This window comes from Hermetia illucens, chromosome 4 (genome assembly GCF_905115235.1).
Source record: "Hermetia illucens chromosome 4, iHerIll2.2.curated.20191125, whole genome shotgun sequence".
NCBI classification, from domain to species: domain Eukaryota; kingdom Metazoa; phylum Arthropoda; class Insecta; order Diptera; family Stratiomyidae; genus Hermetia; species Hermetia illucens.
This window is the reverse complement of record NC_051852.1, coordinates 39,598,351-39,616,268: the sequence shown is the minus strand read 5'-3', so window position 1 is coordinate 39,616,268 and position 17,918 is coordinate 39,598,351. Positions and strand designations below refer to the sequence as shown.

At 41.9% G+C, this 17,918-nt stretch overlaps 1 protein-coding gene across 8 annotated transcripts in view; it reads right to left on the bottom strand.

Moving 5' to 3' along the window:
* LOC119655154 overlaps positions 1-17,918 on the bottom strand; it is a 584,113-nt gene that overhangs the window by 86,445 nt on the left and 479,750 nt on the right. The window lies entirely within an intron of this gene.

The following is a 17,918-nucleotide window of genomic DNA, read 5'->3' as shown; positions in this document are numbered from 1 at the left end:
ATGCCAGAAGGAACAAAATAGTTTAATAAGTAAGCGTATATAGTGGTTATTCGAAATGCTCACCACGGTTCTTCACACATAGTTTCAGACGCTTGGGCCACTCATTGATCGCTGCACGCAGCGTTCATTATACTGGCCTTCAAAGTTGCCAAATTGGAGTGCCGACGATGGCAGGCGACCTCTTCAAAGCTTATTCCACAGAGAATAATCCAATGAATTTAGATCTAGCTTCCGGAAGGCCACTCAGCCGACGCTATGATATGCCCCCTTTGAACGCGTGGTTCTCAATCCTTGGCCTTAACATACACACGATCCTTAACATACATACGATCATTTTGGTGATTAAATTTTTCTTCGATAGAAAAGTTTTTTTTTTTTTTTCATTCATAAAAAGGATTTTGTGATTTTCATTTTTACGAAGCGAACTTTTGCACGGGCAGCCTGCACAACAATCAACTGTCGTACAGACTTCAGACGCCGATTTTCGATGTCATATGTTTCTTTGTACCTTTGTGGATAGCGGTTTAAGGGTTTTATGAATCTCTTTCGCCGTTTTTCCACACTTGTATAATGCAACAATAGTCAGACGCTTAGCGTACTTGGCGAACCTCATCGTTACGCTGTCCACGCGCAACTAGCTGTGGTGGACTGAAATTTGAGTGGGGTAAGAGGGGCCTATATTACACGTTCACAGTGTTGCCACTGTTTTTCGTTTCTCTCGATACGTACAGCTACTGTGCACTTGGTAGAGCAGCATTCACTGAATACGGGAATAATTATTTGCACTCTGGTAGCCAACGCGGGAATGTGAAGAACATTAACACTTTCCGAGGCAGAGGCTTAAAATGTTGAATTTACTGTACCTGAGTACCTCGTTAGTGACTTGGCATATTAGCGTTATTGAACCTACAGTGGCCTCCAGACAATTCGTACATATCAAATATGAGTTGGGAACTAAGGAAGTGCTTGAAGGTTGCCGAGCGGGTCACTCGGTTGGATTATAAAAGATTTTCAGTTTTTCGGGGCCTTCGTGCCCGATAAACAACTTGACGGTATACCCACACTTACCAATAACTAATCCAATCTCTGGTGGAATAACAAAATTACAGCATAGTGGACTGAATGTTTTTTTGCACGCCGGCTTTATCAGTAATTTAGACGGAAATCGGATAGTATCGAAGGGGAGAATGCTCGTAGGCAATGTAACTAAGGTCGTGCACAGGGTCAATGTACACTGTTATAAACAGTTATATAAGCAAGTCGGTAGAAATCCTTAGCTTGCAGGATGGAAATCAAGAAGCTGAAGGACAAAGATCATCACAGGTAACTCGTGTATGCCTTTGGAAGAAAAATATTATCTATGTTCGACTTTCGGTTTCCTCCAGGGCAGAGGCAACTCATTAGATGCTGCCTCACTTCTGCCCTAGGAGCAGCGTGAACGAAGTGGTTACAGTTGGTCCGGTCCGCCATTAAGTGGATGGCGGACTTAGGAATCCCTCGATTCTTAAACAAAATTTTTATTATCTATGTATTCTTGCTCCTTACCACAAAAACTGCGGAAAAAAAAACGGCGACCAAATCAACCAAGCGCGAGAAATTGGAATTGGACCCAATAAGTTACTTTGAGATCCAGCGTTACATCGCCCTATTTATTGAACGGACTGGAGAAGCTGATGGTAAAAACCTTCCCCAATAGGCTTTCGTCTATTGTTGAATTGGCCAATCCAAGCGACAGGAAGAGAGTTTTAGCGTGGTCACAATGGCATAGAGCAATACTATCTGCAGGGCCGTCGTGTTTCGCTTTATTTACATTAAATTTCAAAAATATTTTCAACTCTGCAAATTGGCACTGGGTTAAAGATGCTTTTGTTTGAAAAGATGTTTCTGGGAATTTAACGAGGCTTATCGAGGTTCACATTTCGAATAGGGCTTTCTAAATTCTACAATGGCACAGCGGGGGTTCGTTATTGGGTGTTCTGCTGTGGAACATGTGGTACTATGGAGTTTTTTCTATTTTCACCTTAGAATATGTGCATGATCGCTTCTTAGATTATTTGTCAGTGACTACCGCCGCACCACACATGTTACTACCCATGCATCTCATCCTAGTTGCAAAGGAATTGTTTATCCTTGCAATAGGAGGGGGAAGTGGTGATGCTTAGAAGAAGCATATTTAATTTACTCTATTTCAGAACTGTAGACCAATTCTGATCATATCTTTTATGGTATCTATGTGTTGTTTAAATTATTACACTTATTTTCCTAAAAATGCATTTATATGCTGGGGAATTAAAAATTGACCCTTGAACTGTTGATTTTGAAAGCCGCCACTCACTGTAAGATATAACACCAAACATTTCAATAAAAGCTTGCTGTAATTCTTACAGTTAGTGGCAACCTATGTTTTATACCTGAAATGATTCTTAAAGATACCGTAATTACCTTAAATTTACCTTTCTTAAATCCTATTAAATGATACAAATTAACATGTTTTCTGAGAGATAAGTTGCATAACAATTTTGAGTAAGCGCTATTTTTTCAAGGGCCATTATTTAGATATTCCTACATTTGGTGGTTGGATGTAAAGTTTAATGGGAAATTTTGAAGTTTTGCTTAGAAGTGTGAAGTGAGTAGAATATATGTTCAGCTTTCAACTTGAATCCTCGTAAAGCACATCGAAAAGGGAAGTGAAAAACGCGTAAACGCTATTTCGCTCATTAGAGGTATCATGAGTCCCTCGTCACCTACAGAACGAGGACACACAATTCGCAGGAATTATTATTTAATGTTAAAGCAAACAACAAGATTGTTTCTAGTATAAATATCCTTTTTTTAATACAACCTTTAATTCCAACGCATGAAATCCCCTAGCGAAATCTGGGACCGAGAATATAATACAGAAAAATTTCGATTGATATCCATTTCAATTGCGCTTGACCAAATTGAAGAATTCGAAAAAATAAACATGCACACGTATGTGTACATTAGGCTCGGGTACGTGCTTGGGCATAGTTTCCTGGAGTTAGCAGGATACTCGTATGAAGGACTGAGAGGAAAAAAAATACATTGATTGCGATGGCAACAAGTATTTAATTGAGGTGTAGGCGGCTGGAATTGCCCGGGAGGATTCTGCTGAAGTTAAATGATTGCATAGTGCCACTCATCCGGGATGGTCGACGTTTCGGTGCAAATCAAACTATTTACGCGTACATTAATTGCTTACCTATCGCATCGGGCACGTGTTGTGCAGATCAGTTACGCAGGGATAAAGGACGTGGGGCTTCGCTTTTATTCGCTTTTATTTAAACTTGAAACTTATCTCATGGTTTCCAGTTGAATGCGCCAGTTGAGACCAGGATGCTTTGAGAGTTTTTGGTCCCCCCTTTGTTGACAAAGTTTGTACTAATCGTTTTTGTTGGCGTTGATGGTGATACATATATCATGATGGTGAAATGCGTATCGTTTTTTAGGTATATTGTATTGTCGAAAGGTAAAAAATGGGTTGGTTGCCCAACATTTATCACTCAACCTCGGAAGGTACTTTCAGACATCGATTTGCCAACAGGCGTCCACAATTTCAGAATCGTTATGTACTGTGTGGAAAGATATTAATCCAGCAATTTCAATTGGGTTGGGGACGCGTGGGGAGAAGAGAGGCACACAGGCTCTGGAAAAAAGAAATAGGGCAGTCAGGGAGAACGCAGTGTAGCCGGGGTGCGACAGGTTTTGTACAAATTTTATTCAATGTATAATCCATTGAAGGCTACCGTGCTTGATGAGGTTTCGATCGAAATGTTATCATCTATCGTACGAAAAACAAAAGAGAGAAATGGAATTATCAAGATTCGTTATGACGAGAATTGCTGAGTCATTACGATAAGAAACAACACTGCGCTGGAGCAGATCAAAGCATGAAGATGTTCTGAAGGTTGACTTTTGACGATCTCCGAACAGTGACGATTCATGTGAAACCAGTGACTAGCAAAACCGAAAAGTAGACTTAAAATGAAGTGTGCACCTCTGAAAAATGCGATAGCAGTTGGACAATAAAGATCTTTTGTTAACCTCAACACACCAAAACATCAATTCTTGCAGAATGCCTTCTCATATGCAAAACCTTCAAATCCGCCTGAAAACTTTCGGAATCCTAATCCGGATAACGATAAGATGCTCGTAGAATTTGATGGCCATATGGCTGACTACTTGATGGACCCAAAGTTTTTAATAGCACCCACGTAAATGCTCTGTTGCATAAATTATGCAGATTACGAATCTTTTGGGAAGGAGTTGAATCTACATAGATCACGATGGAAGCTACTTAGCAGGGATACTTCATCAAAGAAGGATCCTTGAAAATTTTGCTGTCAAAGAGGTTTCTTTGGAATTCGTAGAGAAGCATCAAAGAAGGCAGGAAGGGCGAAAAAAGCTACGGTGGGTGTCATTTAAGAAATCAAGGTAAACGTATAGGAAAACATTAGCAACACCTATGAGGAGTAGGTTTGAGAAGGAAGGCTACAACCCAAAGGACAACGATATTCAGCAGAAGAAAATCGAAGATTGTAAAACTTCACGGTAGATTTCAGGGTGGTGAAATAATCTTTGCGTTCCTTTGATAGTAGTTTCAGTCTACAGGAATTATAGTAAGTGATAGTGAACCTGGCTGACAAAAAAAAAATTATTCGCAGATCTACATAGCTGGACGAGAAACATAGACCTTAGACTTACTACGTGGGAAGAAAACTAAATATTGCTCTAGAACAGGCTTGGTTAAGGAGAGGAAACCACAATTATTATTTCTAGTAAAAACTAAATTATACATAAAAATATTGACTTCTACAAGACATTTATCATTTGATCAGTTATAATTACGAGTAGCTGTAAGAAACCTCGCCCTTTTAGTTACATCTTATATATGCAACAACATATCAACACTGTAAAACTTTTGTAAAACAAAATCTTGTTAAAATCGGTTTACTGTCTGTCTGTCCGTCCGTCTGGCTGTATGGCTGTCACATCTATTACCTCAGGAACGATTACTCCTATTGATACGAAGTTTGGTAGAAAGTTGGGACTTGTGAACCTCAAGGGGGGTGGTGGTGGGGTGGTATAGCCATGTGGGGTATCAATTAGTACTTTGTGGTTATGAAAGAAATGAGAGCGGCGTCCGAAACGGATCAGTTACTTCAATGCTCCGTTCTCAGAAACTATCCATTGCTTGTCCAAATATGCTTAATTAAGCCATACACAAAACCTTTCATACCATATCATCGAAGACGATTCTCCCGCAATTTTCCCCGATCGGTGCAACCCTATATCGATCGAAGATATCCTCATTTCAGATGTGATCAAGGCGTGTTATGCCATAAGTCCAACGCAACATTTTCGCGTCCTTTACCACGAGACGCCATCACTGTCTTTTTATAGTCGGCCAACACACCGAACCATAGAGGGTGACAGGGCTGGCGACAAGAACGCTAGTTGTAGAAACAAGAACGCTAGTTGTAGAACGCCAATTCTATTTCATTCAGATTCAATTTGAGACCGTGTTGTATGAGGAAATTATTTCATTTTTGAACAAGTTGCTCAAGATCAGCTCTGCTATGAGGCTATGGGAAAAAATCATCCGCGCTTTCTTGATGAACACAAAGGCACGAAGCGGTTTTGATACACACGCCACACTTCCAACTTTACTTTTCGAATCGTGGTAGAGCAATTTTACCCAGCGTAGAAGTTCTTCTGGCACTAGTGTGACACACGGTCAAACGTCTTCTGTATGTCCAAAAATACAATGTAAAATTGCGGATGCTTCTCTCCGTGTTTCCCCATGTGGTATTGAACCTTCAACCGGCTATGAGGAACCGCCTGCGAAGTTATTTGCTTTTCGAGCTGAAATGCAAAGAGATGTCAGTTTCAATTATCGAAGAGGTCCTATGAGGGAGAGCGTGGGAAGAGGGAGAAATCCTCAAGAAGAAATCTGGTTCATCCCGTCATCATCGAGCAATTGATTCTTCACGGAGTTATTCAAGCGTGAGGCTCCTGAATGAGGTATTAAACGGATTTTGTGTTCCCACTTTATAATATGTCAGATATCATTGTTGAAAGAAGGCAAAAGTAAGTAAGTGGTTGAATTGTGTGTGAATCTGATTTACTAAGAAAGCAGCACTGGAACTTTTCATCACAATATAGCCACTGAAACTAAATTAACCTCGTTTTTTTCACGCTAATATTGTCAGCTCGATGATTTAAGAAAAAATTCAAAAGATGTACGGTATTCCAAATCGTACCGGCCTCTGATCTTCCTGGAGTGTACTTTTGGCAGTTAGTTTTCAAGCAACCTTCTAATGCCAAACCCCTACAAAAGGAAACTGTTTTCCATAACCCAAATGTTTCTTAATGCAAAAGTCGTCGTCAGTCACGCTGCATCCCAGCGTGGACGCATTTTTCTTACAAGGGTAGCGCAAATATGTACTACGTCCTTGGCATCAATGTTATCGGGGTAATAATTAAGATTGATTTCCGTTGAGCAACCCTCAGTTATGATCCTCTTATGAGAGCGTTGCACATACTGTGGGCTCGGGACGGTGTCCAGTCTTCAGATCAGAAATGGAAAGAGATAGTACGCAGTTAAACTGACCTACATCCTAAAGATCAATATGTATCGGAATGCAACCGCTCATCAGTTACCAGCGCAGCTCGGAGATAAAATCTGATGTACTGCGCAGCGAATAATACGGGAATAAGCATCTCGACTTATCAGGTACCGCTGACATCTGGGTCCAGGGCGACATTCACCATAGTGTTCTTGCCCAAGACCGAGGCAGGGGCTTTCGGCGTAACGTTTTTTAACGTTCATATAACACCGAATTGGAAGATGTCGGACTTTCGGCGCAGGCTTGTTACTTTAGAGGGGTGTCCTGGTTGGGGTGGGTTCAATGGTAGAGCACTTGAATGCGACATACCTCACCCAGACTCCAAAGGGAAACGGATCCTGGCAAGAATGGGGTTCGTAGTTTTAAACACTGGATTCATTCCAATGTTCTGGTGCTCAAGGTGATGAGAGCACTTCCGATATAACCTTCGCGTCGCAATCACTGATGCCGCTGGTGGGCCGGTGGAGAGTTTTGGCAAGCATCCATGAATACATCGCGTTCGTTGACGCCACCTCTCTGTATCAGCTCAGCACTCTTCCTGTGCGCGGAATGTACCGAAGGTGAACACCGGGATTATTCGCGTTGCAGGGCACTCCGGGGGGTAGTGGCGTTACATCTGACATTTTTGTAAATTCAATTATGAGACGCGCAAACCTTCTAAATTGGTGAATGGTGGAAATTGATGATCTCAGGAAGGAGTAGCACAAACTCCACCAATCAGCCAAAAGGAGAGTCAACAGCGCGAACAGAAGCAACGTTCCTTGCTGGCAGGACCTAGTCGACGAGGTAAATGATGACCCGGGGGGTTTTAATTATAAACTGGTTACATCCTAGTAACCCGAAATATCGGGGCCCTGCGGTAAGTCTGTTCAATTAAGGCCGAGTAGATAGATCGTATTTCACGGACACTATTCCCCGCACATTTCTACGAGCTGATAACAGTTGCATGGGAAGTGTCGAAGGTTGACTACTTTTTTTAATAAAAGAGTTGGAAAAGGCGCCCTTTCTTTGCAAAACAAAAAAGCGCCAGTATCTCGGCAGATGTATACAAACTGGTAAGGTCAGGTTGATGATGTCTGTTTCCCTCCTTCCTGTTGGCAATTTTTTTCACATGTCGAGCAACGTCTTACGAATATGAAGGGGTTATCTGAGAAACCCCTCCTTCTTCTATGAGACGGTAGAGAATCCTAGCTGGATTGAAATCACGTCGGGGGTAGCGCAGAGATCTATCCTAGGCCCGGACCTCTGTATGGCCATTTACAATAGACTTCTAAGCTAGCGAATAATTTCAACCTTGTGCTGGAAAAAAATGAAGTAGTCATCCTAACTAAAAACAGAATTCTGACCCTGCGTCCCGCTGGTGCGTCGATTAAGATGAGCTTTTTCGAACAAATCAAAGCAGCGGCGGGCAAAGTTGCAATTGTTTCAGCTTTAAGTCAGCTAATGGCAAATATTGGGAGTCCTAAGTCAGCAGGTGACGTCTTCTGGGGGGGGGGGGGGGCCTAGACAATATTGTTAGAGAGTTGCTGAGGAGCGCTGACAAATGGAGCGGCGTTGTGCATTACGTGGGGGTTCTTCTTATTGCAAAGAAGATTGAGCTCACTCGGTACAGGTTCCGGATGGCAGGAGGTTTCTGGGACTGATAGTTTGCCTGCTGCTCTCCTACTCTTTTGTGAAAAGTATTCCCAAGCCTGAAGACTCCCTAAGGTGGAACAGTGGAAGGGTTAGCGCGAAGCCATGTGATAAATGGTTTCAAGCTAGCTCTTTGAGGAAAAGGAGGTTTTTAGTTGGTAGTCCATCAGCGTGCCGTCGCGGGAGCCCAACAGCGGTCCAAAAGCACACCACACCAGGACACAGACAAAATATTCGCTAGATTTGGAAGGAACTGCATTATATTTCGTGCCTGCTTTACCTAGGCCCAGGATGGGGTGACACTTACGGTCTCAACTTTTTGTCGCTTTCGACGTTTTAACTCACCTAGGATGTTTTAACTCACCACGCTCATCGACAGACAAGCAGGAAAATGGTAGTGGATTGAGGAATCCTTACTGCAATGTATCACTTCATGCCAACTGCGTTGGACCATTGGAATTACCCTACAAAGAATTCAGGCCTCTGATTATCGTATTTAAGAACTTTGCGAAAGTCATGTGTCTTCTGTCTCTATTCCACCAAGTCTACTACGTCCAGGTAGGTGAACGTGGCTTTGGAGGAGCCGAAGACTATCAAAGAACAGCCTTCATGTTACACGAACTTTAGGAATATTTCTCAACCAATTGCATTAACTATTTGCGCAGTGGTTGGTCTTCCAAGAGCTAACAACTAGGCGAAGAATATAACAGCGTTTGAGATACTGGCTAATGACGGGATGAGAGAGACTTTAAAATCATTTAATTTTTGCGGCAGGAGCAGATTCATAAGTTCAAGGGAAAACGTGGCGTATATCGAGTTGAGACCTAACTACAAATCGGGGATCCACGAGGAGAATTGCAATGCATTTTCAATGATGGTTGCGGAAATTTTCAGATCAGATTTTCTCTCTGCGGCAAGCGAAGAAAAAACTGATGGAATGTGGACATCAGTCTCACTATCTTTTCATTGACTTTAAAGCCGCCTATGATAGCATAGCCGGAGCCATAGCCCTAAAGAAATTGATAAGACTGACTAAGGATCACTTTCGAGGCCATTAAATATCAACACCGGTCTAAGAGATGCTTTATTTAAAGTGATCCTGATGCTGAGGTGAATGCGAGAGACAACATCCTCTTCAAGTTCACCAAACTACTGGCTTATGCTGACGATAGAAGTAACGAAACCTCTACTGTGATAAGGAGCAAAGCTCGAAACGCTAATAATGTGAAACAATAGTTTAACTGTGAAGGACCTTAGAAGGCCTTTACTTGCTTAGAGTTTATGAAAGGCTGCAGAGTGCTCGGATGGCCGAATGTGAAAAAAATGAGCCAAACCAGTGGGGTGGGACAGCTTGCGGAGAAGAAAAGCGAAGAAGCGCTAGATAAACAAACAAACTCATTTGTAAATAGGAGAGATGAGGAGGGATGATTTCATATGAAGTTGATGATGAAATCTCGACGAGGAAACCTCAGAACAGCAAACAACAGCAGAGTATCTAAGATAATTAGGGTGTATGGTTGGCTGGCTTGACGAGAAGTGGAGAGAATGAAACGTTCTGCCTGGGTCTGGAATCTTTTTCGGAGGCCTGGAGTTTCTACCGGGGTCCGTAGTTTCCTTAGAAGCCCAGACAGGATTAGGGATGTTAGCAAAATTCGACACATATTTTGACAATATTGAGAAGTACCTGTTTACTTTGGGCCTATATTTTTTTTCTGTACGGTTGTGCTATGTTGAATATTTAGCGGAGCCTGTAGAAATCTACAAAGTTGGCTAGCGAAAGAGATCAATGAGTCAACTTTTATGAAGGTGATGAAATTTGGTATTATCGCACAGAGAACTTAATTCAATGCAGAAATGAAGAACATTTATCCACGAGAAAACCCAACTATTGATGGAGTAGGGACTTATTTAACCTTCGCTCGGGTTGCTATGACAGACAGAAGTAGGAAAGATGTCTGAAGAAGCTCTTTTCGTAGATGAAGATTATATTGATGGGGCCGCTGAAAAGCTGTCCGAGGAATCACATGCACTAGTCTCCTCCCAATACCTTTAACTAGGGATAGGGCTTGCCGTAATAGACTACCCCACGTAAACCTTCGAAAGAATCAACATAGTAAGTCAAATACCTTGTTAGTACTATGGGGAAGCGCTGTGGCGGTGATGGCAGGGCTAGGTAACTCTCCAGTTATCTCGTTACTTTGTCGATGGCTATATTGGTGAAAGACGTCGTTCATCGACAACCCATTGCACTATTATTGCGGAATATCATCTACAGGTTGAACATATAACCTTGAACAAGCCATGAGAATGGACAGCTTTGGTTGTGGTTACAAACCATCTTGAGGACATCGGGTTGAATTTATGTTAAGATACTCGTGAAGCAGGAAACGAAAATAATGTTCATCATCACAGAGCGTTGCAGGAGAAATTAATTTTTCCCTAGCATTGGGAATTTCATCGCCCGCTTCAAAGTCGGTTAATTTTTGCGTGTAAAAATATTTTTGACTTAAAATTTGAAGAAGCTTCTGCAGTATACTTCTACTAGCAAATTCAGCGACAATATGGCATTGGTGAGAAGGATGCCGAGCATGGTAAATGAGCGGTATGTTTTTAAGTTAAGCACGCCTGTGGAGAGGAGGACAGAAGAGGTATACACAATGACAACTTAAGGAATAATAGGCCTGCGTAATTTTCGCCCCGTGCCTGTAGGTACACTAGGTTGCCTGAATCCTTTACGTCGTAGTGTCGGGAAACGATATATTCACATTGTTTGATGTAGTCGTGATGCAGTAGGTCACTCTGCATGAGAACTCACCAGGAGTGGTTTTAGCTATGAATCCTCACCAAAGTTTATCTGATGCCATGGAAACCGGGATAGCCCTCTGAATTCACATGTTTAAGGATAATTTCGGGGGTATACGTTTTCAGTCCGTTTATTTGCGGTTGGTCCCCTAGTGGGAGTTTCATGGGGGTTGTGGTTACGTCCATATTTCGGACAGAGATATCCGGGAATCGAGCGTGGAATTGCGCTTAGAACTCCAGAGCTGTACTCTCTAGATTGGTAGGGATTTAGGTACGTCTTGAATCCCCCAGTATGAATGCTGAACCATATGCCCAGTATGGACTGGTATCATGGTTGCTTGTCACAATGGGGCTCCGATAGTGGCTACAAAATCGATCCATATCCTAAGAAGACTATGGGGTTAGGCGTAAACAGCCGGAGCTCACGATAAACCACCCGGACATAACCCCTTGCCTGCATTTTCTCTGTATGGCCTTGGAGGTTGGTTAGAAGAGCTTGTTTTATCAATTCGGGAAGCATAAACGTTTCACTACTTTATTAAGGTTGCCCCTATTGATGTATCCAATTCATTCATTTCAAGTAATTCATAAATTCCAAGGAATTGTCGGAATATCCAAGGCAAAATGGTTATTCATAATTAGTCAGGGGTAGTGGAATTTATCTCATAGGGCTTGAAATTTGGATAGAGAGAAAGCAAAGAGAAAGTTAGTTTTTCCAGTGTCTTATAGCACAACACCGCTCCTTGCGTTACCCAATGTTGCCCCTCAATTTTTGCAGCTGGGTATCGGCAAGTTTCCCATTCGTTCATTTACATTCCACGGATTGCACCGTGGGGAGACATCTGAAAACTATTCTGCCGTCATCCATTTCACTTGCTTTGTTCGATAGATCTTTTGAATTTTAATTGGAAAAAACGAAAAATGCCCAACATTGGGAAAAACTGCAGTGCAGGTTTCAATATGGAACATTCCTTTTTTCAATACAACCTCTAATTCCGATTTGTTTTACATCCACCCAAAATACGGAAACGAGAAGAGAATAAAACACCAAAAACATTTGATTTGATTTCCATTTCAGTCGTGCTTGACCAAATTGGTGAATTCGAAAAACTGAACATGAATATGTACGACTATGTGTACAGTACGTGTCCTGGCACAGTTTCCTGGAGTTAGTTGGAGATGCAGGACTAGAGGCAAAAAGTATTCATTGCGATGGCAACAAGTATTTAATTGAGGTGTAGGTAGCTGGGAGAGCCTCAGGAAAATCTGCTGAAGTTAAATGGCTGCGTAGCGCCATTTATCCTAGATAGTTGCTGTTCCGGTGAAAATCAAACTATTTACATTAATTGCTTTCCAACTGCATTGGGCATTGTGGTGTGCAGATCAGCCATGCATGGATAAAGGACATGGGATTTTGTTTTTATTGGATTTTATTTAAACTGGAATCGTGTCCCATAGATTTGAATTAAATGGGTCAATGTGCCTATTGTACTTCGGAAGTTTTTGCATACGGTTTACCACTGGCTTCGCTGGAAAGTTCCGGGGTAATTCTGTTGTGTGATATGGGATGAAGTAGTGCATTTGGTGAATTATTTGTGGGGTTATCCGTGGTGATTAGTCGCTTATCGTCGACCTTTATTTATCAGATTTCCATTGTACGAGTATTCATGAAAGTTTTGTGAATTTCGGTGCTCAATTAAATTTTGAAAACTTTTAATTTTCGCAATTTATCCGAAATTTGGATATTATTAAGCACATATGCTTAAAAATTGATAAAGCAACTTAACCGTTATGCAGAACTGCGATGGGCTTAAAGGGTAATGATAATAAATTCGTAAGTTCAAGTTTCATGCTCACAGTTTTTATCAGGAGATATTAGGCATGTTTTACTTGTTGGTTGATGATCCATTCCCAATAAGTAAGACGAAATAAACTGACGATAACTAGATGTAGTTTTCAGCTGACAAAGAGTTGCCTGTAGGCAAAGCGGACAAAGTGTGTGTTCAGCGAGACAACCTAAGGACTGAGGAATCAGTAAAAAGGTAAAGGTGTCGAAACCGCTGATGTCCCCCAATTCGATATCCTTATAAGCTGTCTGGAGTCCTGGACAAAGCCATCGTTCCATCTCAGGCAGGGTATGCCACATCTTCTCTTTCTGTTACGGAGATTGCCCTTTTTTGGGCTGGAACATTCTCATCCATGCAGATTAGGTAACTCGCCTACCGCAACTTATTGAGCCGGATTTAATCCACAACCTGATGGTCATGGTATAGCTCATAGATTTCGTGGTTATGTAGACGACGGAATAGTTCATCCTCACGTGGAGGGCCAAAAATTCTTCGGAGGATTCTTCTCTCGAACGCGGCCAAGTGTTCGAAATTTTTCTTGCTAAGAACACAAGTCTCCGAGGAATACATGAGGACTGGCAAGATCATTGTCTTGCACAGTTTCGAGCGAAACAGTTTTTGTAATCTGAATTGGGCTGTGTTCACTGCCAACACTCGTGCGCGAGTTTCATCGTCATAGCTGTTATCGGTTGTGATTCTTGACCCTAGATAGGAGAAGTTATCAACGGTCTCGAAGTTGTAGTCTCGTATCTTTATTATCTTCGCTTGACCAGTGGAATTTGATGCTGTTCGTTGGTTGGTTTTCGGTGCTGACGTTACCACCATATATTTCGTCTTGCTATCATTGACGTGCAGCCCAAGATCTCGCGCTGCCTGCTTAATCCGGATGAAGGCAGTTTGCACATCTTGAGTTATTTCTTCCATGAAGTCAATATCGTCAGAATAAGCCAGTAGTATGGTGAATTTGAAGAGGATAATGCCTTTACCCCAGCATTAGGATCACTTTAGATAATGCATCCTTTGTCTTAGACCGGTGTTGATGTTCAATGGCTTTTATCTGGCGTCAGGGTCAGCCTAGTCAGTCTTATCAATTTCGTTGGGGTATCGAATTCTTCCATGGCTCTGGTTAAGCTATCATAGGCGGCCTTAAAGTCAATGAAAAGCTGGTGTAACTGATGTCCATATTCCAACAGTTTTTCCATCGCTTGTCGTACAGAGAAAATCTGATCTGTCGCTGATTGGCCTTGAGTGAAGCCTCTTTGGTGTAGGCCAGTGGTGTTCTGAGCGCATAGAGCTATCCGGTCTAGCAACATAATACCCCTATAATTGCTACACTGCGTGATATCTCCCTTCTTATGTATGAGACAGATAATGCCTCTTTGCCAGTCATCAGGTATTGATTCGCGGTCCCGCATCTCGAGTATCAGTTGATGAACTACTTGGTGTATTTGGTCGCCTCCGTATTTAACCAATTGTGCTGTAATTCTATCGTATCATGGCAACTTATCGTTTTTAAGCCGTTGGATTGCACGAAATGTTTCTTTTATACTTGGTGGTGGCAGTATTAGTCCGTCGTCTTCAGTTGATTCTTGAGCTGTTCGTCTAAATACTCAACCCATCATTGCATTATTCCCAATCTGTCGGAAATCAGATTTCCCTGGTTGTCTCGGCTGGATGAACATCGATGTGTATAAGGGTTCATCCTGCTGACTTGTTGGTAAAGCTCGCGTGCCTGGTGCCGTTGCTCTCTGTACTTTCGAGCTCATAGACCTATTGGTTCTCCCAGGCTTCCTTTTCGTCTGTGAAACCGCCACTCCGCTCGACGGAGTTCATGATAAGTGTCCACGCGTTCTTTGACAATGCAACATTACTCGGTATGTGGCATTCTTCCGTTCGGTTGCTAGTTTATATTCATCGTCGAAACAGCCGTTCCCACCTTTTTTGCGTCCAAGTATGTTTATGGCCGTACCAATGATAACGTTCTTCAGGTAAATTTGAAGATCACTTGTTGATGCTTCATATCAAGGACTTCTGTTGATTGCGGTATTCATTTCCCCTTTGTATTTGTTACGGAGGGCTGTGCTGTGGTTGGCTTCATTGTTAACTCTCACTTGCTTGTCGGAGGGGTGATGTTATTGGAGTCCGGAGCACCATGCCAACGAGATAGTGATCCGAGTTTGTATTGGCTCCCCTATATGAATACGTGGTCAATTTGGACGTCTGAAGAGGCACACGTTTATTTGTGGATCGCTTTTGCGCAAACCAAGTACTTTCAAAAACCATTTCGTGTGACACTGCTAATTGAACGATCCGCAGTCCGTTATCATTGGTATCCCTATGTAAGCTATGGGAGCCAACGTGCCGCTTGAACACGGACTCCGTCCTTACTTGGCTGTTAAAATCTCCAAGTATAATATCATCAGGTTCCGATCAACTGCCTCCTAGAAGGTATCCTTCTCCGACTCTGTAGTCTCCTCTGTAGGGGTGTACACGTTTATGAGGCATATATTTCTAAATTTGCCTTTTTGTCGCAGTGTGTATAGCCGTTCGCTGATGTTTTCATATCCAGTAACAGCAGGTTTTATTTTTTGGCTGACTAAGAAACCTACTGCGAGCAGATGGTTTACTGGATGGCCACTATAATATATGATGTAGTGACTCTTCTCCAGAAAACCGCTCCTTAACTAACACATCTCTTGCAACGCTATTATATCAGTCTAATATTGGGAGAGGGTATCGGCTAGCTGCTGAGCGGAATTCGGTCTGTACAGGGAGCGCACGCTCCATGAGAAAATGCGTAAATCGTTATTCCATTGTAGTTGCCGAGTTCGTCGTTGTGTTGGCAGACCAGTCCGAGGCTCCTTTTGTGGCTTCGTAACAAGTTGTTCTCCGTGTAGGGTTTTCAGTCCTACCTAAATCCCAACATGGTGGATCAGTTGGTACAATTTGTCTGGTGCAGCAGACTCACCTTCATCCTTCTCCATCTGCAGCTTTTCGTTAAAGAAGGAGCTCCCAGCGGTCCCCACTTGGAGGTGGAGATAGAGTTAGGTAGTAGAGCTGTCGGTGTTGGTTCAGCAGGTGTTTCCCAGGTTTTATGCTTCATTGTGGGTACCAATTCACATTATGCTTCATTGTGGGTACCAATTCAATTCGCTTTGGGGCCTGTACTACCCTTTGACCACATATAGTTAGATGCTCGTTTATAGTCAACGTTGATGTTCAATTTCCAGTTCTTGTCTTTTGGCTGTTTGATCGTGAACAGCTCGCTGATTGTCGATTTTCTAGTTCGAAAACCTGCACCAGTAGTCTTATTGGCGTACAGTCTAATTTTTCTCTCTAGTATTTTTGTGAAGATTTTATAGGTCGTATAAAGTAGCGAGATGACCCTGTAATTTTCACAAGTCAACGTGTCACTTTTTTGTGGATAGTGCATATCACACCTTTTGACTGCTCTTGCGAAATCTGTTCTTGGTTCCAAATGGAAAGAACTAAGCTTTCATGATTTGATTTGATGAGTTCATCAGGGGTATTGTTCATTTTTTGAGATTTGATCGTCTGACCGTATTTTGTTCAATGTTGACGGTTCAACGTTCCCATTATGCTCACTTCTGCTTCTTCTGAATTCTGGTGATTGATTCCAGGATCCAATAGCGTAACCATTTCTACGTTTCTACGATGTACCTTCCAGCGACGAAGTCAAAATAGCGGCATTTTCAGAAGACGTTGTCAATGGGTGTACTGTGGAAAGTACAGCGAAACTGTGAGTGACTATTGACCATATTGTAAAATGGGCGAGGGAATGGAAAATCAAACTAACTAACGAAGCCAACCCGGCGCACCTCACTTGCCACACCTGGAGTAAATTACATTTTTAGGTATTTAGATATAGCATCGCTCAGCGGGAAAAGCACATCCCAAACAAGAAGAAATAGTTAAATGCCGGATTCAGACAGGTATTTTGGCGAGACTTGCTGTTGGTGGGTAAAAATAAGAAAGTTAAACGGCACGTGAACCCAGGGGTTACTCATTTGAAGAGTTCCAACCTCTTAAAAACGAAAACCAAAAAGAAACCAAAGCACTTTGTCACGTTTCCACCTATCTGTTACGTTTTCAACTTATTTCATTTCATAATTGACGATCATTTCAGGTATTGGTTTTTGAACCACGTGTCTTAATATATTACAGAAAACGTGTGTCCAGACCTAATCTTGAAACTTCTGAGTAATTCCAACCAACTTCAATATGAACTCATTTTATCATGAACAGTTTAGTGCTCATTTACCCTTTCCTCATTGATCCTTAATGAACTTTTCGAATATAAAATGCAAAGGACCAATTTTCTCATTCACCTAAATAAATCGTCAATTCATTGACAAACATAACAAAGCCAGCAATTTGTTAACTTTCTTACCACCTTTGAGTACCTTCACCTCACACCTACAGTTCAATCTTTTTCTTAATTAAGGAAAATACCTTTGATAATTTAATTAATGAAGTCCTCCTTTCCGCCAACTGCTCCGGTTGAACGTGACTTCTACAAATTGTTTGACAAATTCCACTTTCGCTTAATTTACTTCGGTCGCTCTTACCATGAGTCCAAGTCAATCGACTTGAGATTGGAACAACAGAATCAAGACGTGCCGCGAGGGTAGGATATAACCAAAAGGACAAAAAACAATGTCACAAGGAAAGTTCTCGTCTAGTGCTGCATGCCATCTTTGTTTCTTTTGAACGCTGCCGACGACAATGTTCACGAGCGTCTTTTGTTTAATATTAAAGCTATTTTTATTAAAAAGGACATCCATCACGGTTCGTTTATTGTCCTTATGCCATCGATTCGTGTTTGAACAATGGAAAGCACTTAAACGTGCTCATTCCATTTTCAATCTCATTAGAGAGCGCATGGAATAGAAGATCATATCGAAATGGAAGGACCCTCCCGCTCAAGTTTGAGTTTCCAAGCAGTCAAAGAAGTGGACGAAGAAGT